A 22,633-nucleotide genomic window follows, 5' to 3' on the forward strand; every position below is an offset into this window, starting at 1 on the left:
TCCCTTTTCAGCTAGATAGGATCCTGGGGGCTGACTCTGGAACTCCACATGTATTGAAGAAGATCTACCGTCATCTAGCAGTCTTCCTGAAGTCCTCGGGCCTCCTCAAAACTCTATGATTTGTTACAAAGTAAAATATGAGAGGGATAGCACTATGGTTGCCTGATAGGTGACGTGTGCTAATACATTAAGAAAGAAGAAGAAGAGTGCCCGCAAATTGCCGCAGTCTTGAGAAGTTAGAAGTCTAGGAAACCACGATTAAGTTATTTTTTTTTAATATATATCAGCTCTATTTTATCCACGTTGAACACAAATATTTCATAATGGTACGGACTACCTAAACTAATAGTTTAGCAATTGTACTTAGTAATTAGCCGTGTCACGGTAAACATTTATGGCAACTGCCATAAGGTTGAGAGTAGACACTTGTCTATCGTATGAAGACGAATTCCTTCAAAGGGTTATTTCGTAAATTAGTTGTTTTTAGGTAATATCTTTTGATCATTTGTATGATAGCAGACACCTGTATTTATAATAACGGCCACTTGAATCTATGATAGTGGCTACCTGTATGTATGAAAGCGGCCACCTGTATGTATGGTAGCAGACACCTGTATGTATGATAGCAGTCACCTGTATGTATGAAAGCGGCCACCTGTATGTATGGTAGCAGACACCTGTATGTTTGGTAGCAGACACCTGTATGTATGATAGCGGCCATCTGTATTTATAATAGCAGCCACATGTATGTATGGTAGCAGTCACCTGTTTATATGATAGCGGCTATCTCTATTTATAATAGCGGCCACCTCTATGTATGATGATGGCCGTGCCCTATACTTATTTTCAACTCTTTCATAAACTTGGTAAATATATATCCATTCACCGTTCTCTGTCCCCACATTATGCATACGTTACCTCCCCAAACTGCCTTTTGACCAGTTCTGAAGAGACCAGCTTGATTCATGAGGCTGGTTAATTTCCTCCTTTAATAATGATAATGATGATGAAATTGAAATTTCCTTCTTTTTTCCTAGTGATTCGTAAGACATCGCCGTCGCATTACAAAAACCCCTGTCCGTTGTTCTGCAAAACCTCTACTCAAGAACACCACCTGACCTAAACATCCCTACTTAACCTAACCTACAAGTCGTGTCCTTACCTAACGGCTAGACTGCCGTATTCTTAGCCTACCCTGTGTTTGATTTGCAACCCATTTGACTCTTAGCAAGGTAACACAATCATATTTTGTAAAAGGAAATCCATTTCACACCTAAAAAGTAAATTTACATTTGTCCCAATGAACTACATTAACATAAATATAGATGTATATACTGTACTTACATTACTCAAAGTCATTGAAGTCGGAATCTTCATGTATGATCTTCTCCCTGTTGGTCAACTTCCTTTTTGTTTTGGGTGAGATGGCCCGGCAATTAGCGAAGAAGAAGAAAGAATGGGGCGTTTATAGTGTTGGGACGGGCAACAATTCCTGGAATCGTGGCACGAGCTACTGTATTATAACACCGCCATAAAACGTGGATTTGCTGTTGTTCGTTGATTTTCCATCATAGTTATAACGCATTTCACCAAAACAATACTTTGAATAAACACCAGAATAATCCACCTGGAGTCCTATCTTATACAAATAAGCTGTAAAATCATTACTCTCGGTAAACTTCACAATCCTTACAATTTTCGAATTAGTCGAATTATAAAACGATTTACAAGTATCTTCACTCTTGCAGTGATGTGTTCCCATTTTCTCGTCTCGGTGGATTAGAAAGAGCATCTCCAAACCACGCTTGGTGCTCCCAATACCCTGTTTTTAAATTTTGGAAACATCCGATTCTGATTGGATGAAAAAGAAAAGCCAAGACTTAAACATCTCCCTTGGTCAAAGTCTTTGGACATCCTGGTATTTGATACAAGTCGACTTGATTATAGGAACTTTCTCCTCTGAAAGGAGCTAGGGTTTGGATCTGTATCTGTGAAGGAATAATTAGAAATGTTTAAAGTGATTCGTATTTTTCCTAATAATACAACCCTGAGTCCACTCCCTAAGTCATAGGCGAAGGTCGGAAGCGTCTGTGCAGTGTGCTGACGAGGGGACAGGCTCTCCAACCACCCGCCAGTGCATTCATTACGAACCCCATTATGAATTCTTTAAAGCTGAGTTCCATCTACACTGAAATCATACTCTTATCAAAGGATTAAGTTTTGCATAGTTAAAAAAAACACAAATATCTTGAAGATTTAGCCATTTTTATCGGGTTTTAATTTCCTCCAGAGATTAATCTAGTTAATAATACCATTAACTATGCTTTCAGGTCATGCAGGTTGACTGAATTTTGATGCCAACGTGTGCAAATTCTCGACAACAGCTTTTCCTCTGGTTAAGGCTGCACGAGCATACTGCCGCAGCTGTATACGTTCGTGAGTCACCATCTGCTCTGCCGCGTGTTTTAGTACATCCTCTTCAATTGGGACCAAAAGTAAAGTCAACTGTATATGCTAAACTATTCAATATTTGTAATGAAATTAGACCTAAGGCTCTCAATATTGGTGATCCATATAGAAATAGTTTGAATGTTCTGAATTTAAATAACAGTTTTTTTTAATTTTGATTGGAATGTAGTGTATCTTGACTTTGAATTGTTTAACCTTTTATAACTCTATACAGTGTATACTGTATACAGTTTAATTACTGTACTGTAAGTTTGTAATGGAACGTGATTCGTCCATTATCAAATCGGTCATTTCAGAAAGATAATCCTGCTGGCAGATGTTTCGAAAGCTAGAGACCGCACAAATGTATTTTTATGTGCTGAACGTAGTAAGAATCTTTGACAGTAAGGAAGAGAAAAGCTCTCCCTGCTGAATCAAGATGGAAGGCTATGGGAACTAAGTATCAACACCAAGAATGACAAAAAAGATCTTGCATAGACTCAATTCGGGAAATGTCAAGAATGATGAAAAATTCTTGAGGTGAGTTGTGTACAAAACTCCAGTTTAAAGCAATGCAGTAGTACAGTATCTTGGTTTACGAGTTTTCCCATAAAAAATAAAGAAAATTCACATAAATAAACATATGTCATCAGATTTAAAGGTTTCATAATGTAAATTATCGACAATTTATAACCCCTATCGTCAGAAATAAGTAGAAGATTAGAAATCAAAATGAAAAGTAGAAATTGCTGACAAATTAACTCACACTTCCGTACCTTTGGTTGGTGGGAGATAAGAATGACCTTCACTATCACTTACTGAACCATTTGATTTATCCTTTTTTCTTCTCATTCAATTTTTATAAGGAACCTTTTTAGAGACGATTATTTTTGCCCTTACTTTCAAACGTCATGAACATGGAGTAAGAAGAAGGTGAACACTGCATGGATGGTGTATGGGCACCGTTTGACTGCTTTCATTTTAGTCTTCTCATTGTTTATCCACATAACATTCCCATACGGTATGAAATCTTTGCTCACAGATAGATACAATTTTCATAAACCAAGTTGAGTTTGTAGACTCCTATTCAAAGTTACTCCTAAACCGAGTTACTTCTGTACTGCACTTTATTTCATAATTGTTCCTGCCCTATATACAACTATATACAAACCCTTTTGCTCTTTATAGTGGCGATGGATTTTAAAAACAGCTGAAATCAGCCATAAGAATTGTAACAAGGTGTAACTACCCACTGCTAGTCAGCAGAGTGGGGCAGACCAGCTACCCCTGTCACACCCATACTGGTAATATTACGGTGTACATCACTTTATTTTGGCTCGGTAGAAAGTAGACGTTCCGTGTCTCTCTCGTCAACCTTAATAAACTGGCCTTTGACTTGATCAGTTGACCCTGGACTTCCCTTAGCTGTGGATACTATAGCTTTTAGTGAAGCAGTGGTCCCCTCCACCGGGAGAGTATCTCTCCTTGCCACCTGCGGCAACTCCTGCCTTCCTTCAGGCATTCGGGTCTCCCTGTTTAAGGAATGGCTTCCTAGAGTAATACAATTGGAGGCATAGTAGCAGCGCACATAGACTCCCCACGGGTTAACCACTGTGTTCCCCTCCGAGGCTCTGGAGGTAATGCACCGATAGAGTTCTCGTGCCCTTAGCTGCAGCTCTTTCTGCTTTTTGTTCGCTTTCTTTCCTGCAGCTCTGGCGTAAGAACGAGAGCAGTTGCAGACTGGTTCCCTTCAGGGCTACCAGTTGGGGGATACTTTTGGGGTTATCCCAGAAACTAACGCAGGGTACGTTTCTCAGGCATCGCTCGATGCCGACCTTCAACTTGAGCTTAAGCTCGTTGACGGGAAGCAGAGAGCACTGGTTGGAGGTCCACCTCCATGTGTCTGGCATCCTTCCCGTTCATGGTAAAGACACCCTTCCCCACTAGGAGGTATTAGGCGGCTATCTCATCCCTGGGAAAGGCGTCCTTGCGGGTGCTTCCACAAGTGTGTGCTCTATTCATCCTTGCCTCGCTCTTGTTCTTCAGAGCATAGCTTCTTGGAGCTAGAGAGCGATGTAGTAATTTGCAGACTGTGGCCGGGAGTAGCACGCAGACTATTTAGTGTCTGAATGTCGACCACACACTAACTTCACACTACATAAAAGATATGGTGGAATGCCGCCAGATCTGGGCAAAAGGGAAACAATCAGGAAAGAATGGGTCACTGGGCACCATCCCTTGATTTTATTTCAAAATGAGAAAAGATGAATAGATAAAAGTTATGTTTACTAATTTGAAAAGAAATAATAGTTACTGAAAATTAAGTAACACAAAAGACACTCTTTCTATGGGCTTTGCATATCGGTACATCTCCGGATGCAAACATTGTCTGCCCTTAAGGACTACAGTAAACAGAATGTCAACATGCCACCTACATTGTTTGCCAAAATGGAGTAAACAATGTCAACATGTCAACCACATTATTTTAAGAAGGCATCTAACACAACTAAATTTTCCCTCGCTTACCCATGCGAGTCCAAAGTCCCATAATTCCCGCTTTTCTTTTTCAAAATAATATTCTCTATTGAGACCTGTGCAACGAGAAAACTTCTTATGTCTACTACTCTTTCCGCAGGTGGCGTAGCAGAAGTCCTGGGGGTTCTAGCATCAGTTAAATCTTTAGTACCTTCTTTGCGGATGGAACACCATCAATAACCAAAGAAGGCCACGACCTTCTATCAATGTTTGTTGGATTTACACTGAGGGCAGGAGTAGCATTCACATGTATTTCCCTCCACCTAGAAGGAGTCTGGACGGAAGGGGTTTCCTTCTCAGAGCTGCAGGTGATAGCTGACTTCTATACGGGTGACCTATTGCTCACACTGCGCGACATGGTGGTTAGCCGAGCCACAGGGCAAGCACAGGTTGAGCCGTCTGCGACACTCATTCACGATGTGCCCTGGTTTCTCGCACCAAGTACAGTACCTCCTCTGGAATTGAGGAGACCTATCCGGGATGCGCATTGATGACAGGCCCACTTCCACAGATGCAGGCTTCGGGACAGGTCGAGGAGGTGTACGTGGGTAGACTCGCTCGGGTGCAGGTGAAGTTTGGAGGCAGCCATGTCACCCCTGTTAGCATCCGAGCTGCGCCATGACTGTCCCACACAACTAATGGCCAAGTTCTCTGCCTTCTGGCTTTGCTGACAGGTTGCCTCAACAAGAACACCCAACAGGTGTAGGGCATCCTGCCAAGTGGCTTGATGGCCGGCAGAGATGTTGATGGTGCCCAGAGATTGTTCCAGTCAACTCGCAGCTTTTCTTTGCATCGTTTACGTCACAGCTCTTTCCGGTCTAGGTTACGTCGAGAATACGCTGACTTACACCAAGAGGCCAACGGCATGGCATAAATTTTCAACAGCAATGGGGTTAGGTGGCTGCTCGCAATTCCTGCCCCTTGCCGTTGTACCCCAGGGTACAAGATGGTGATGCTTATTGCTTGCTTGCGTCTCCCATAGTACCCCCAAGGCACGAGTCTCACGAGCAATTTCCGTTTGGGGTCATCTATGAGTCTTGTAAGCTATGACGCTGTAACACTTCAGGGTTATTGCGTACATCGTGACCGTTGGGCACAACAAAGCTCATAGAGTTTTGTGAGGCCAAGCCCTTTGGGACCTGGGCCTCTGAGTTTTGACCTCTCACAAGGGAAAACCTGCCCTTCTTCTAGTTCAGCACAACCTTATTCTTCTCCTTGTGAGCAAATACCTTCTCTGGTAGGAGGGCATAAGTACCTTGCTCCATGATGCATCAGCGTGTGTTAGCAAAGACACCAGTCTCACAGAGAAGTCATGCGCATTGTTGCACGCCCATCCAACGAGGGCTAGCATGGTGTATTGTCGAGTGCCTCTGTCTAACGAAGGTTTGCTTGCAACCCAGGTTTATCGCCATATTACTCATAGTGAATTGGCGGGTCCCTACTCACCAGCCCGCAGAGCTTCAGTTTTGCTGTTGTCTCAAGTACATGTGAATAACTTCGGCAAGTTTTAAAAGAAGCCACCTGTGGTTCGCATTGTTATAGGCTGCTGTTAGGGCATAAGATATTACCCTTTGTGATTTTCCCAAGCTCAGAGCCATCCTCAATATACTGAGTGAGGCTAAGTACCTGAAAGCAGCAGGATCTTCCTGCCTGGAAGCCAGCCTGCTCTGGTGTCAGTTGATCTTCGACTGTGGGAGGTAGTGGGACCATCGTCACCTGTTCGTACAGTTTATATAAGGTGCAGAGGAGAGATACTGGCCGATAACTCTTAGGGATCATTGGGTCTTTCTCAGGTTTTAGCAAGGCCACAATTTTAGCTTCTCTCCTTAGTTTTGGGATCTTGAATGTTCTTGCAAAGTTGTTAGGAAGTACTAATGTTCATGATTTATTCCTGTTGCCAAAGTGCAGTATTATCTCAAATGTAATGTCATCCAGACCAGCAGCTTTTCCAGGTTTATGGTATTTCATGGCTTCCTGGAGTTCTTCAACAGTGAGTGGTTTAATCTCGTTATTCTCTCGCATGGCATGTTTCATTTCATACTTCATTCTTTTGTGATATCTTCGTTCTTTGTCATATGGCATTCCATTAAGTAAGAGTTGTTTTGCGCCTGCATTAGGTGTTGCTGTAGCTATTCTCTTTTGGGTGTTCTTATTCAAATTCAGTTTACTGATTGTTTTCCATGCTTTCTTACTGTTCTAAGTCATATCTGTGCTGGCTATCAGTTCTTGCCATCTCTCCTTTTTCTCATTGGCTACAGAGGCTAATAAAAGTTCTAGTTCAGTGGTGCTTTAGACAGACGGTTCTGAATTGTACTGTTGAGCGGGTTGGGCTTATATCACCCACCAGCTAATGACCCCTAGCTCGTTATGAATTTTAACGATCGACTTCCAATGTCGCAGAAATCAACCTCTCGTTAAAAGTCTCAGCTTTGTTTGATTGAAAAAAAACGGTTCGCTCAAAATCTATTTTTGGGTGAGATAGCCATGTCGTCCTGATGGAAGGTTCCTTTAAGTAGCTTCCTAGGGTATATTTGACTACAGTGATATTCCCAGAGAATTTAACTTAAGGTCTCTGGAATTCTAACTCCTGGCGCGAATATCCTTAAAGTTTCCTTTAAGGATATCGCATAATATTAGGGGACGTATTCTTGACACGCCACATAGTAATCTGCACCCCGCATAGCATTTACACTTCGAGGGGGAGAAGTGGCAAGATAAAAGAGGAGCCGTTAATAAGGTTCCCTTCCTCCGTTACTGTTTGAGTACTCAGATGGCCCCACCATCGCTGCCATCTTTATTCCTTGTAGCATTGAGCCAGTACTACAGATACAGTTTGTTCCCACACGGAGTACTTACCTCGAACTACTTTCTTAGGAGGATCTGGGATCTCCCCCCCTCTCTCCGTTACCTTGTCGGGGCGCTCTGGGGCGGAAGGATACTCGCCCTGGGGCGACCCGGGGTCAGCGTGTGAGGCTGCGCTTGTTAGATCGTCAGTAAGCATCTGGTCGCGGCGTAGATAACATATCGCCGCTCTCTCTCTCTCTCTTATCCCGTCCGATCACCTTGTGTACCACGTGTTCCTTTGTGTTCTCCATCCCTTGTGTTCCCACGTGTTCCTTTGTGCTCCCCATTCCTTGTGCTCCCACGTGTTCCCGTGTGTTCCTTCCCTTGGGTATCATGTGTCTGTGTTATCTCCCTCATCTTTCCCTTGTGTTCTTGTGTCGTTTGCGTGTCGCTTTCCGCTATGGAATCCCAGCGTCACTGTCCCGGGCCCCAAGCTGGTAAGTCTTGTGGAGCCTGGCTCTCTAAGCCCGAGGTCGACCCACACACGCTGTGCTCCTCGTGTCGGGGGAATAAGTGTTCACCTTCCTCCACGTGCCAGGAGTGCGAGTCTTGGCCGGAGATGCAGTGGACTTTGTTCTCCAAAAAGAAGAAGAAGGTATCCAAGAAATTGCCGAAGTAGCCAGGCCTTTCCTCGCCGTGTACGTTGCCCTCAGCGCAGTCAGAAAGAGGTTCTCCTTCTCCTTCCCCTACCCAGAGTAGGGGACGAGGTAAGTCCGTTGCGGTAAACAGCCCATTGCCGTTCCCCATGAGTCTGATGTCGGGGAATCTGTGGAAAAGGGGCCTACGCAGACGAGTGGGGAGTCTGCTAGTGTGGCGGAAGTATGTGTTGTAGACGATGGTCTGGTGCTCGCAGGACCCGTCTCAGGTGAAGACCCGGTGTGGGGGAATCCCAAATCGGCTCCTACCCCCACATCATGGCAAGGTTTTTCAGGTTCAGCGGGTTCCGGGGTTGGTCGGGACAAAGAAAGGCAGCCCACGTGTTCATCCGATCCCGACTCCATTGTGTGGACGGTGCCTAGGACGCCCTTCAGGTCGCCCGTGAGGAATGAGGAGGAGTTCGAAGGGTGGTCGCCTCTCGGCCCGCTATCCGCTCACCCCCGGCGCCCTCGGCTACGCTTCCGCCGGGCTTCATGGAACCCTCGACCCCGAGATCCAGACCAAGGACCCCTAGGAGGCTCGTCATTGAGACGGACGACTCGGCGAGCTCTTATTCTTCAGACGATTATTCTTCCTACGATTCCTACTCTTCGGCTAGTTCCAGCGGACGTGACTCCAGGAGGAAGAGGAAGCTGTCCAGGAGGAGGAGACCGAGCTCACACGCCATCCTGGCCAGGAATAGGTCGAAGTCCTCGAGGAGGAGGTACAGGAGGAGGAGCTCCCCGAGGAAAAGGTATATCACGGTGGTTCGCCACCGCCGTGAATCCAGCAAGAAGGTCGCTGCTCCAGTGCCTACTTCGGTAGCTGCGGGAGCCGCTTCCGTAACCTTGCACAGTGTCTCTTTGGCCCCATCTTGTCGGGTGCGGCCGTTGGTACACTTTCAGTTGCCCCGACCTAGTAAGTCGGCGGCTCCACCCATGTGTCGGGAACTTCCGCTGGTTGGACCCAGTAGCTCAACTTCATCACCTTTCATCACAGCGGCTCCGGCCAAGTTCCAAGATACGCCGCTGTCGCAACCATCGACTAGCACCGCCCGGGTTACCCTGGGAGGAGGTAGACCCATGACGGCTACCTCCGCCCCGGCGGCTTTACCTGCGACGGAGGCGCCCGCTCCATCGCTCCGCCAGGAGGAGAGGGATGCCTCCGCTCCCACGGATCCCTCCATGATCGATGAGCTTTCCGACACGGAGGTACAGATTGTAGACGAATTTCTGGGAGCGGGCGAGGGTTCCCCGGACGAGGTCTTGTCCTACTGTAAGGTTTTGGCACTTATCCGGCGGCACCACAGTTTGGATGAACCTCAACCAGAAGCGGAGCAAGCTTGGCTCTCAGGTCTGGGCAAGATGGTGGACAATCCTGTCCAGCAGAAACCTTCTCTGACTCTACCGTTAGCTCCCGATGTTGCCCTGGGGATGGAGCATGTGGACCGTTTTGTTGCAGGCCCGAAGAACTCGTTGAGGGCACAGGGTTCCTCCAAGCTCCTGCCGTGTCTTAGGATCCAGAAGAAATTTTATGTGCCCGACGGGCGTCACTCTGGGCCCCGCACGGTGGAGGAAGCGGTCGCTACCCTGAACCAGGGCAATCCGGACGAGCTTAGCCTGAACGCACCGGTGGTCTTCTCGCAAGCGGAGGCTGCCATGATGGAGGACACGTCTCAGGATATCGTAAACGTCACTTCTTGGTTGGACTGGTAGGGGTGCACCCTAGCAGGCTTCCAGCTAGCTCACAACCTGTCAGTCCCCGAGAATCAATCACTCTTACAGGAACTGATCCGCTTGGGGGGCAAGGCCATGAAGTTCCTAACTTTTCAGTCCCTTACCCAGATGGACAATTGGGTTCTGAGGAGAAGGGACAATGTTTTGTACAGGTTGCCCCGTAGACTCCCTGAGAGGGAATCTAAGTTCCTGAGAAACTCTCCCGTTTGGTGTGAGACGGTGTTCCCCCTACAAACAGTGACTGAGATGATGGAGAGGGTCAGCAGGATGAAGGTTACAACCGAACCCAGACAGCAGTTGGCAAGACGGCCCCTGGTGAAAAGAGCCACTACAGATGGGGCCTACCCACCTACGCCCCCAGCTAGGCAGGAAGCTTCTACCTCTTCTTGGCACCAGTCCCCTCGGCCCTCCAGAAGGAGTGGTGCCCAACGTCAGGCCTCCTTTAGGCCAAAGTTCACAGGCTCAAGGAGAGGCCGTTCCGTCCGTCTCCTTAGGAGGAGATAGGAAGAGAGGCCCCCTACACCTTCCCACACCTCAGGTGGGGGGATGCCTCAAACACTATTGGCAAGCATGGCGGGACAATGGAGCGGATCCGTGGACGGTGACGGTCCTCAGGGAGGGATACAGGATTCCCTTCTTGTCAGATATGCCCCCGTTGATTCCCGAACACTGGGCAGAGTGTCTCGCGCCCAAGGACTCAGAGAAGAGGACAGCCCTACAAGCAGAAGTGGAAGCCATGTTGGACAAGGGAGCCCTGCAACCAGTTCACGAGCCTTCCCCAGGTTTCTACAGCAGGCTCTTCCTGGTGGAGAAGGCGACGGGAGGTTGGAGGCCAGTCATCGACCTCTCGGCCCTCAACAAGTTCATCAAGAAGACTCCCTTCTAAAGGGACACGCCGAAGTCAGTACTGGCAGCCTTGAGAGAAGGGGATTTCATGATGTCCCTGGATCTCAAGGATGCTTGCTTTCAGATTCCCGTTCACCCCTCCAGCAGGAAGTTCCTCAGAGTAAGGTGGGGCGCTCAGACTCTGCAGTTCAAGACTTTCTGCTTAGGTCTTTCGACGGCTCCACAGGTCTTCACGAGGGTGTTCGCCCTAGTTTCGGTCTGGGCACACAAGCAGGGCATCAGACTGATCAGGTACCTCGACGACTGGTTGCTTCTTTCAGCCTCAGAGGCAGACTTAAAGTTTCAAGGTTCTCTGCTGTTGCAGTTCTGCAAGGACCTCGGGATCACGATCAACCTCGAGAAGTCCCAGTTAGTCCCCACCACCAGGATGACGTACCTGGGGATGGTACTGGACTCCCAGCTAACAAGAGCCATCCCCCCCCCAGGAGAGGTTGAACAATCTAGACCAAGTGATTCGCCCGTTCCTAGCTGGCACTCCGGTGAGGGCCAAGGATTGGCAGAGGCTAGTGGGTCACCTAGTCTCGTTGGAAAAATTAGTTCCACAGGCCAGGCTCAAATTAAGACCGATCCAGTGGAACCTGAAGGATCTCTGGTCAGCGGAGGAGTCCCCGTAGAAGATAGTTCCGGTATCCCCCTCCTCCAGGGACACTCTTCTCTGGTGGTCCGACAGGAGTCACACGTTGAAGGGAATTCCGTTCGGCTCCGTTCGGCGCCGCTCCCCCGGAGATGCTGCTCTTCACGGACGCATCGAAGGAGGGGTGGGGAGCGCATCTCCTTGAGGAAACAGCAGAGGGGAAATGGTCAGAGGAGGAAAAGGTCCGGCACATCAATTTCCTGGAGCTCATGGCAGTAATGAACGCCCTGGCGGAATTCCCCCGTCTCCTCCGGGGGAACTCGGTGGCACTCATGTGTGACAACGCCACAGTGGTGGCATACATCAAAAAGCAGGGAGGCTTAAGGTCAAGGGAATCGTGCGACCTCACAGCTCAGATCCTGGAATGAGCCGAAAGGAACCACATTCAGTTAACAGCCAGGTTCATTCCAGGAAAAAGGAACGTTCTGGCAGACGGACTCAGCAGGACAGGACTGGTGGTGGGGTCAGAACGGTCTCTGCACCCCCAGGTGGCACAAGAAGTTCTCCGGCATTGGGGCTCCCCGGTGATAGACCTGTTCGCCACAAGACTCAACACCAAACTCCCCGTATTCTGCTCCCCAGTGCCAGATCCGACAGCAGCGTTGGAGGACGCCTTCCAGCACTCGTGGGACGGTCTTGACGTCTACGCATTTCCCCCCTTCGGGATCATCAGGCAGGTTCTCAACAGGGTGAGACAAGCCAAGTCCACAAAGATGACTTTGGTAGTGCCCTGGTGGCCAGAGAGGGAGTGGTTCACGGATCTTCAGGACATGGCCACCCTTCCTCCTTGGCCCTTGCCAACAAGAGAAGACCTAAGTCAGCCTCACTTCCAAAGGCTACACGAAAACCCCCAAGGCCCGAAGCTTCACGCTTGGAGGTTATCAAGTGACTGCTAAGGAGGGAAGGCTTCTCAGACAAGACTGCTGACAGGATGTCGGGATATCTCCGGAAATCCTCATGCATCGTATACCAAGCTTAGTGGGCAATGTTCGTTAGGTGGTGTGCTACTCAGAATCTGCGGCCCTTAGACGCTTCGGTCCACAATATCGCAGACTTCCTAGTCCATTTACGGGATGACAAGAGAGTATCCATTCCAGCCATCGAAGGGGTCCGTGCAGCACTGGGTCAGGTTTTCCAACTCAAGGGCATCAATTTAGGACTTCCCGCCACATCTCCATGCTGATCAGAACTTTTGAACAAACTTGTGACCCCCGCTCCTCGAGGGTCCCCCAGTGGGATGTGGCCAAGGTTCTTAGGGCTCTCTCGAGGCCCCCCTTCAAACCGCTTAAAGACATTTTGGACAAGGACATCACCCTCAAGGCAGTCTTCTTGTTAGCCCTTGCCTCGGCCAAACGGGTGAGCGAGCTCCATGGGTTGTCCTTCGAGGTTTCACACTCGAAAGGGTGGAAGGACATGTTAAGTTCTTACCAGAGTTTGTGGCAAAGACCTAGAACCCTGCAGTTGCGGATCCCAGGTTCGAAGAATTCTCCATCCCAGCGATTCCGCGCTCGGACAACCCGGAAGACCTGCGTTTGTGCCCGGTAAGAACTATCAGGAAATACCTCGGTAGGACATCTAAACTCAGACCGGCCATTAAGAGTTTGTTCGTTTCCACAGGTCCAGTCAAGAAGGCGGTGTCCAAAAATGCCATATCCTTCTGGCTTAGGCAGGCTATAAAGAGGGCCTACGAGAGTGATGGCTCCATGGTACCTGGGACCCCGAGACCCCATGATATTAGGGGCCTTAGCACATCTTTGGATGGCGGTGGGCCAAATCTTAAGGGCAGGCACTTGGGCTAGACAGTCCACGTTTACAGCCCATTACCTGAAAGACTCTACGAGAAAGTCCCTGGATGCTTTCTCCATTGGGCCGGTCATTTCGGCCATGCAACAAGTTTAGTGGTTTGGGCCCCGGGTAGCCCGGGGGAAGTAATCGTAAATGACACACGTTCCTCCTTACTCTCCCCCCTTCCTTGCTACCCCCCTTTCCTTTATCCCATCCTTTTTCATATCCCCCTTCCAGGTGAGAGGGGTACATTGAGGCACACCATGTCTGGATTATAATTAAAGGTGAGTTGTACATAAGGTAGACTTTTGCATGCGTTCCCCTACTCTCCTACCTCTCCCTGGACAATCTAGACCTAGCCTCCTATCTAGGTCATGGGCCCCAGGATGTTTCGAAATATTCCGAACTGTAAGCCACTCCCTCCTCCTAAGGTATAAGTCTCCTTAGAAAGTAGTTCGAGGTAAGTACTCCTTGTTGGAACAAATCACAAATTTTAAGTAATTTGTATTTCTCTTAACAGTACTTACCTCGAACTACTTTCGGGTTATGGCCCAACCATCCTACCCCGAGTATCTTACAGGAGTTCGAGGAGGACTTAAACATACGCTTACTGGTGATCTAACGAGCGCAACCTCATGCGCTGACCCCGGGTCGCCCCAGGGCGAGTATCCTTCCGCCCTGGAGCGCCCCGACAAGGTAGCGGAGAGAGGGGGAACTGCGCAAAATTCTTGGTCGGTAGAATGAGGAGATCCCAGATCCTCCCAAGAAATTAGTTCGAGGTAAGTACTGTTAGGAAAAATACAAATTACTTAAAATTTGTGATATTCATAGAATTAATCCTTAAAATCTGTGGGCCAATTTGCCCTTTATTCATTTCTTCCTCTTGATCAAAGATGTTTTGTGAAACAATCTTCGATTTTTATATTGAATTTATATTTTGTGATTAAAGACTATGCATTGTTTAGACACGCTTTGGTTTTTTTTATTTTGGTAATGTCAACTCATACATACGTTTTTCAATATTAAACTTAGCCGGTGATTATATAAGCTGCAGCTCTGCTGCCCGACAGAAAAACTCTACGTTCAAAATACGCCAGCGATCGCTATGCAGGTAGGGGGTGTTCATCAACAGCGCCATCTGTCGAGCAGGTACTCAGTACTCAAAGTAAACACAGAACTCAATTTTCTCTCTGTCGTGCCACCGGCAAGACCTACTAAATTCGCTGTTGCTTACTGGATTGGTTTTCACATATTTGGTGAAGTACACATTTCTAGTTTTGAGCTTTCGCTTTGCAGACGTTATCTTCAATACTTCCTTGCAATCTTTTATTGATTTTGGATTATTTGTTGACGACTTTGGATAGATTTTGAATTCCCCTTTGACTATTTCAAAATGGCTGACCCTTCTCAAGTCCCTAAGTTTAGGAAATGTAATGCCAGGGACTGTTCAAGGCGTCTTCCGAAGGCCTCTATCGATCCTCACACCGTTTGTTCCAATTGTCGGGATAAGGCCTGTCAATTGGAAGATCGATGTGAGGAATGCGTTGGGCTTTCGGAATTCGATTTTATCGAATTCCAGAAATACACACGTAGGCTAGAGAGAGATAGAGTCAGGAGAAGTTCATCTCGCTCCGTTGATATTTCCTCTCCTCATGCCCCACAACCTATTCCTTCCCCTGTAGTGGTTGCTCCTGATCCCCCTTCTAGCACTCAACAGCCTTCGATGGCAGATATGATGCGTGCCATCCAGGCTCTGGGTGAGAGAGTCGAGTCATTGGCGAGTGACCGTAACCAACTCATGGCAGACGTCAAGGAGTTGAAGTGTAAGAGTGCTGTGGGTAGTGACAAAGTGAGTGGTAGTGTTGTGGAAAGTGTTATAGATAGTGTTGCGCTTGAGGGTTCGTCTGTTCGTGCCTGTCGTCCTCCCAGTCCGGGACCTCTTGCAAGCTCCCAAGCCCAGGGGAGAAGCAATGTCGTACGACTAAAGGGTTCGAGAGGCTTTAATCAGCGAACAGACGTTCCCTCCGTGGTTTCGGGCGTATCTAACCAAGATCGCCCCACCCACACGAAGACGAGAGAGCCCATTTATTCCTCGTCTGCGGAAGAGGTTTCTCGAAAGAAAATATGGACCAAGGTCTCGCGGCCTCTTAAGCGTAAGTCGGTCCCTTCCGCGCAAGTCCAACGGCCCAGTTGTAGCCACTGGGTCAGTTCGGACTCGCTGCAGTCTTCCGATGACTGCACACCTCCTAAGAGAGGCAAATCAGTAACGCATCAGGCAGTAACACCGCCTGTTGCCGCACCTGCTACTGTAGACCCTAAGTGGTCGTTGCTGCAGTCCATGCAGACACAGTTAACGTCATTGATGCAGGACTTTCGTGCGGAGAAGGTTGACGCTGCACCAACCTCTAGCCTACAACCACCCACGGTTGTGCGTCCAGTGGACGCTGAGGCTACCTTCTCCCGCACTCCAGCTGTGAGAGTCCCGCCACCCATGCGTTCCAGTGTACCCTGCCAGCCGCATGTTGACGTTCAGCGACGCACGGAACCTTCCGTTGACGTTCGCGAGTTACAATAACAACCTAAGTTGTTTTGTTTTGACGCGGTGCGTCAACCTCCGCAACCCAGTGTAGTTACCACTACTCGCCCACAGCAGACTAGACAGTCAGGAGTAGACGCTTTGCGCCCCCGCGCTGCTATGGTTGTTGCCAGTTCACAGACTGGGCAACAGTTCCATGACGTTGCGTCCGGTCCAGTCACGCATGCACCCGTGCTGCCGGACTCAGCTGACCAGCCGATTCCTACTCCTTTGCCGCTTCCTCCTCAGTTTTCAGATGATGGACTCTCTGATGATGACGACGCTGCACACATTGACGACCCGCATACGGACATCGACGAACCCAAGACCACGCAACCCTCCTTGGACTTTAGGAAAGTTCTTGCATTGTTCAGGGAGATGTATCCTGATCAGTTTATTTCTGCGGCCCACGCTCGCCTCCATCTGAGTTCGCTTTAGGCACGCAGTCATCCGCGCCTGCCTTTACGAAGCTCGTCCTCGCCCGCTCTTCTAAGAGAGCTTTACAGGTGTTGGGAGAATGGATGCAGTCCAAAAAGCACCTTGGGAAGACAGCATTCACGTTTCCCCCTGCGAGACTCTCTTCCAGATCGAGCGTCTGGTATGCTACGGGAGAAGTTCTCGGCTTGGGATTTCCTGCCTCTGCCCAGGGCGACTTCTCAAGTCTAGTAGACTCTCCCCGCAGGCTAGCCATGAGACGCTCTAAGATTTGTTGGTCTCCTTCAGACTTAGACCATCTGTTAAAAGGAGTGTTCAGAGCCTTCGAGGTTTTTAACTTTTTGGATTGGTGTTTGGGAGCGTTGAGCAGGAAGACCTCCCCTTCTGACAAGGAAACTTCCATGCTCATTATGTCCTGCATGGACAAGGCCATACGTGACGGATCCAGTGAGCTTGCGGCTTCGTTCGTTTCCGGGGTCCTCAAGAAACGGGAAAACCTTTGCTCGTTCCTGTCAGCTGGAGTAACACAGTGTCAGAGATCGGAACTTCTTTTTGCTCCCCTCTCAAAGTGCCTCTTCCCAGAGGAATTGATAAAGGAGATTGCTACCTCCTTGATTCAGAAGGACACCCATGACCTGGTTGCGTCCTCTGCCCGCAAAGCCACCCCTTTGCCTACCGTATCTAGACCCAGGATGGACACTCCAGCGTCCAGATTCATTCCGCCCTTTCGTGGCAAAGCCTCCAGCAGAGGAGGTGCTCTGCTCGTGCCGAAAGGGGACGTGGAAAGAAGAAAGGTACCAAGTCCTTTAAAGGCAGAGTCTGACTGCCACCTTCTTCAGACAGCAGTGGGAGCCAGACTCAAGAACTTCTGGCAGATCTGGGAGAAAAGGGGCGCAGATGCACAATCTGTGAAGTTGCTAAGAGAGGGGTACAAGATCCCGTTTGTCCGCAAACCCCCTCTAGCAACGTCTCCCATCGATCTCTCTCCCAGGTACAAAGAGGAAGACAAGAGGATAGCCTTGAAGCAGGAGGTGTCTCTCTTGCTACAAAAGGGAGTGGTAGTCAAAGTCCGGGACCATCAATCCCCGGGCTTCTACAACCGTCTCTTCTTAGTGGTAAAGAAGACAGGAGGGTGGAGACCGGTGCTAGACGTCAGTGCGCTGAATGTCTTTGTCACAAAGCAGACGTTCGCCATGGAGACCACAAAGTCAGTTCTAGCAGCGGTCAGAAAGGAAGACTGGATGGTCTCTTTAGACCTAAGGGACGCATACTTTCACGTCCCCATCCACCCAGAATCCCAACCTTTGCTGAGATTCGTTTACGACAAGGTTGTCTACCAATTTCGAGCCCTGTGCTTTGGCCTAAGCACGGCTCCTCTTGTTTTTACGAGGCTGATGAGGAATATTGCCAAATTCCTGCATTTAGCGGATATCAGAGCCTCCCTCTATTTGGACGACTGGCTTCTAAGAGCGTCTTCCAGTCGTCGCTGTCTGGAGAATCTAAAGTGGACTCTAGATCTGATCACGGAATTGGGTCTCCTGGTTAATATGGAAAAGTCCCAACTGGTCCCATCCCAAACTATAGTTTACTTAGGGATGGAGATTCACAGTCAAGCTTTTCGGGCTTTTCCGTCGGCCCCCGGAACAAGTCAAGCCCAGGTATGCATCCAGAACATGCTAAAGAAGAAACGTTGTTCAGTCAGACAGTGGATGAGTCTGATAGGGACGCTATCATCCCTGGAACAGTTCGTTTCATTAGGGAGACTACACCTCCGTCCCCTGCAATTTCATCTAGCTGTTTACTGGGAAAAGGACAAGACGCTAGAAGCGATCTCGATCCCCATTTCCGAGAAGATGAAGTCAACACTGACTTGGTGGAAGGACAGTATCAACCTCAGAGAGGGTCTGCCCCTGGCTGTTCAGACTCCCAACCACAGTCTCTTCTCGGACGCATCGGACACGGGCTGGGGTGCGACACTAGACGGTCGGGAATGCTCGGGAACGTGGAACTCGAATCAAAGAGCGTTACACATCAACTGCAAGGAGCTACTGGCAGTTCATCTGGCCTTGAAAAGCTTCAAGTCCCTCCTTCAAGGCAAGGTGGTGGAGGTGAACTCGGACAACACCACGGCCTTGGCGTACATCTCCAAGCAAGGAGGGACCCATTCTATGACGTTGTACGAGACCGCAAGGGACCTCCTCACCTGGTCAAGAGATCTAAACCTCTCTCTAGTAACGAGATTCATACAAGGCAATATGAATGTCATGGTGGATTGCCTCAGTCGGAAGGGTCAAATCATCCCAACAGAATGGACCCTTCACAAGGATGTGTGCAAGAGACTATGGGCCACATGGGGCCAACCTACCATAGATCTCTTCGCAACTTCAAGGACCAAGAGGCTCCCAATATATTGCTCACCGATCCCGGACCCAGCAGCAGTTCATATAGATGCCTTTCTGCTGGATTGGTCCCATCTAGACCTTTATGCATTCCCCCCGTTCAAGATTGTCAACAAGGTACTGCAGAAGTTCGCCTCTCACGAAGGGACAAGGTTGACGTTGGTTGCTCCCCTCTGGCCCGCGAGAGAATGGTTCACCGAGGTACTGCAATGGCTGGTGGACGTGCCCAGGACTCTTCCTCTAAGAGTGGACCTTCTACGTCAGCCACACGTAAAGAAGGTACACCCAGACCTCCACGCTCTTCGTCTGACTGCCTTCAGACTATCGAAAGACTCTCGAGAGTTAGAGGCTTTTCGAAGGAGGCAGCCAGGGCGATTGCTAGAGCAAGGAGGACATCCACTCTTAGAGTCTACCAGTCGAAGTGGGAAGTCTTCCGAAACTGGTGCAAGTCGGTATCAGTATCCTCAACCAGTACCTCTGTAACCCAAATAGCTGACTTCCTATTATACCTTAGGAAGGAAAGATCTCTTTCAGCTCCCACGATCAAAGGTTACAGAAGCATGTTGGCAACAGTCTTCCGTCACAGAGGCTTAGATCTTTCTAACAACAAAGATCTACAGGACCTTCTTAAGTCTTTTGAGACCTCGAAGGAGCGTCGTTTGGCTACACCGGGTTGGAATTTAGACGTGGTACTAAGATTCCTTATGTCAGAAAGGTTCGAGCCACTACAATCAGCCTCCTTTAAAGATCTCACTTTAAAGACTCTTTTCCTCGTTTGCCTAGCAACAGCTAAAAGAGTCTGTGAGATACACGCCTTCAGCAAGAACATCGGATTTTCATCTGAAACGGCTACATGTTCTTTACAGCTTGGTTTTCTAGCCAAAAACGAACTACCTTCTCGTCCTTGGCCGAAATCGTTCGATATTCCAAGCCTTTCAAATTTGGTTGGAAATGAACTAGAAAGAGTCTTATGCCCTGTTAGAGCTCTTAAGTTCTATTTAAGACGAACTAAACCTTTACGAGGACAGTCAGAAGCTTTATGGTGTGCTATTAAGAAACCTTCTTTACCTATGTCAAAGAATGCAGTTTCCTATTATATCAGACTGTTGATACGAGAAGCTCATTCCCATCTGAATGAGGAAGACCATGCTTTGCTGAAGGTAAGGACACATGAAGTTAGAGCTGTCGCAACTTCAGTGGCCTTCAAACAAAATAGATCTCTGCAGAGTATAATGGACGCAACCTATTGGAGAAGCAAGTCAGTGTTCGCGTCTTTTTATCTTAAAGATGTCCAGGCTCTTTACGAGAACTGCTACACCCTGGGACCATTCGTAGCAGCGAGTGCAGTAGTGGGTGAGGGCTCAACCACTACATTCCCCTAATTCCATAACCTTTTTAATCTTTCTCTTGAAATGTTTTTTATTGTTGTTTTTTGGGTTGTCCGGAAGGCTAAGAAGCCTTTCGCATCCTGGTTGATTTGGCGGGTGGTCAAATTCTTTTCTTGAGAGCGCCTAGATTAGAGGTTTTGATGAGGTCCTTTAGTATGGGTTGCAACCCTTGATACTTCAGCTCCTAGGAGTCGCTCAGCATCCTAAGAGGATCGCGAGGCTCAGTAAGGAAGACGTACTTAAAAAAGGCAGAGTAATTGTTCAAGTCGACTTCCTTACCAGGTACTTATTTATTTTGTTTGTTATTTTGAATAACTGCTAAAATGAAATACAAAATACTTAGCTCATAATAATGTAAACAATTAATGCTGGTCTCTACCCACCCCCCTGGGTGTGAATCAGCTTATATAATCACCGGCTAAGTTTAATATTGAAAAATGTTATTTTTATTAGTAAAATAAATTTTTGAATATACTTACCCGGTGATTATATATTAAAGGACCCTCCCCTCCTCCCCAATAGAGACCCAGTGGACCGAGGAGAAAATTGAGTTCTGTGTTTACTTTGAGTACTGAGTACCTGCTCGACAGATGGCGCTGTTGATGAACACCCCCTACCTGCATAGCGATCGCTGGCGTATTTTGAACGTAGAGTTTTTCTGTCGGGCAGCAGAGCTGCAGCTTATATAATCACCGGGTAAGTATATTCAAAAATTTATTTTACTAATAAAAATAACATTTCTCTTTCAGAAGACAAGGGTCATGACCCTGATCTGTACAGGGGTACCATATCGTCACTGTCCATTCGTTTTGAGGATGAGGAGAGGGTTGGATATGATGGTTGATTATCCGTTCATCTTGGCCGCAAGGATTTTCCTCTGTGGGAGCAGTGTGAACTTGATCCACATCTAATCCAATAAAAGGTAAATTCAAAAGTAAATGTTATATGAAGGGTAGATTTTTTATATTAAGAATTCATGAAGTATAGATGGTATGGAGTTCCTGCTAGGAATAGCCATAGTTAGTAACAGTGTCTCTGTTCCTATGCTGATATAAACTATTCATCATTTAATGAAGAGAATGTCTTCAGCTTGGCTGAAATGGCCTCTGAGTCATTAATAAGTATCACGTCACTCATTTCTTCGACAGCAACCAGTATGTACGTATGTACTGTCTCTGCTCTCATCTTCCTACTGTTGGACCTTTCCTTACTTTCTTTTATGATAAGTATTGGGTTTTCTCTTTTTGCTATGCATTACCCCTCTCTCTGTGAGAGTGGAAACACACCCAAAGGTAAGCATTTGGTGAAGAGACTTTAATTCCTTTGAAGATACAAACCTTTGGTTCTCAATCTGTTGCGTACCTTTGCTAAGGGCGTGACTTACAGTTCCCCTAATGAGGAGTTCATTCACGTTCTTCCTATCAGGAAGACAGTCAAGTTCTTGAACCGTAACTCAACTCTTGCTCTGTGGTAGTGCTCCTTCGTGAGGGACTTACTTGTTTTTGCCTGAATGTTCAATCGTTCCTACCTGCCTGTTTTGAAGTTATCGTCTGGCTGGTGTGCTTGACACCGCCAGAGTGTCACTGGGTGTGACCCCTGTGTAAAGCAGTCCCTGTGCTCCCCTGCGACAAAACTCCAGCGTAGATGTTTTGTGTTTTGGGAAGGAAGCTGTTGCAATTTACTCCTGCAAGAGGAAGCATGATCCATTGGCAAGGAGAACTAGAGTTCTCTCTCTCTCTGTCTTCCTCTACCAACCTCTCTCTCTCTCCTCCTCCTCCTTTTTCTTTGATGGACATTTCCTTTTCGGGAAGAGGAATGTCGCCTAGGAAGACCTTTCGGTACAGTTCCATGGAATTTAACGATCGCTCTTCTTCGGGAAGGAACAATGGATGGTCATTGCCGCTAACTGGTACATTCTGGGTCTGTTTCCGCTCTTGCACTGGTTCTAGGTGAGCGGTCCTTCTGAACCCAACACCCCAAGTGTTTGAGGGTAAGGTTACACATCCTCCTGCTATGAAGGGAGAGGTAATCTTCGTATGATACGTCTCATCGAGAGCAGGACCAGTCTCCTGGTTGTCTCTTCTGGTACTGGGGTGCACCAAGTAGAGAGATGGTAGTCACGGATCCTTCCCCCTTGTCTTCCTGTCCTTCCTAGGATCTATCGTCATTTTTTGTAATTGAAAGCAGAGCATTGCCTCACGTGCTTACGAGTACCGGGCTGTGTTCTGTGTTCTTACGAGCATAGAGCATTACGTCTCGTGCTTACAAATACAGGGCTGTGTTCTGTGTTCTTACGAGAATCGATCCACATT

The 22,633-nt window shown here is 47.9% G+C and overlaps 1 long non-coding RNA gene across 3 annotated transcripts in view; it reads left to right on the forward strand.

Annotated features, from left to right (window-relative positions):
* Positions 1-2,335: 2,335 nt before the first annotated feature.
* Positions 2,336-22,633, forward strand: part of LOC137633623 (uncharacterized) — a 187,838-nt gene continuing 167,540 nt past the window's right edge. For 2 of the 3 annotated variants that reach the window (XR_011042312.1, XR_011042311.1), the window contains exons 1-3: positions 2,336-2,495; positions 2,766-2,988; positions 21,071-21,243. This is a non-coding gene — a long non-coding RNA (uncharacterized lncRNA). The remainder of the gene's footprint in view (positions 2,496-2,765; positions 2,989-21,070; positions 21,244-22,633) is intronic. The other variant, XR_011042313.1, reaches the window with a different exon arrangement.

This window comes from Palaemon carinicauda, chromosome 43 (genome assembly GCF_036898095.1).
Source record: "Palaemon carinicauda isolate YSFRI2023 chromosome 43, ASM3689809v2, whole genome shotgun sequence".
Lineage (NCBI taxonomy): Eukaryota > Metazoa > Arthropoda > Malacostraca > Decapoda > Palaemonidae > Palaemon > Palaemon carinicauda.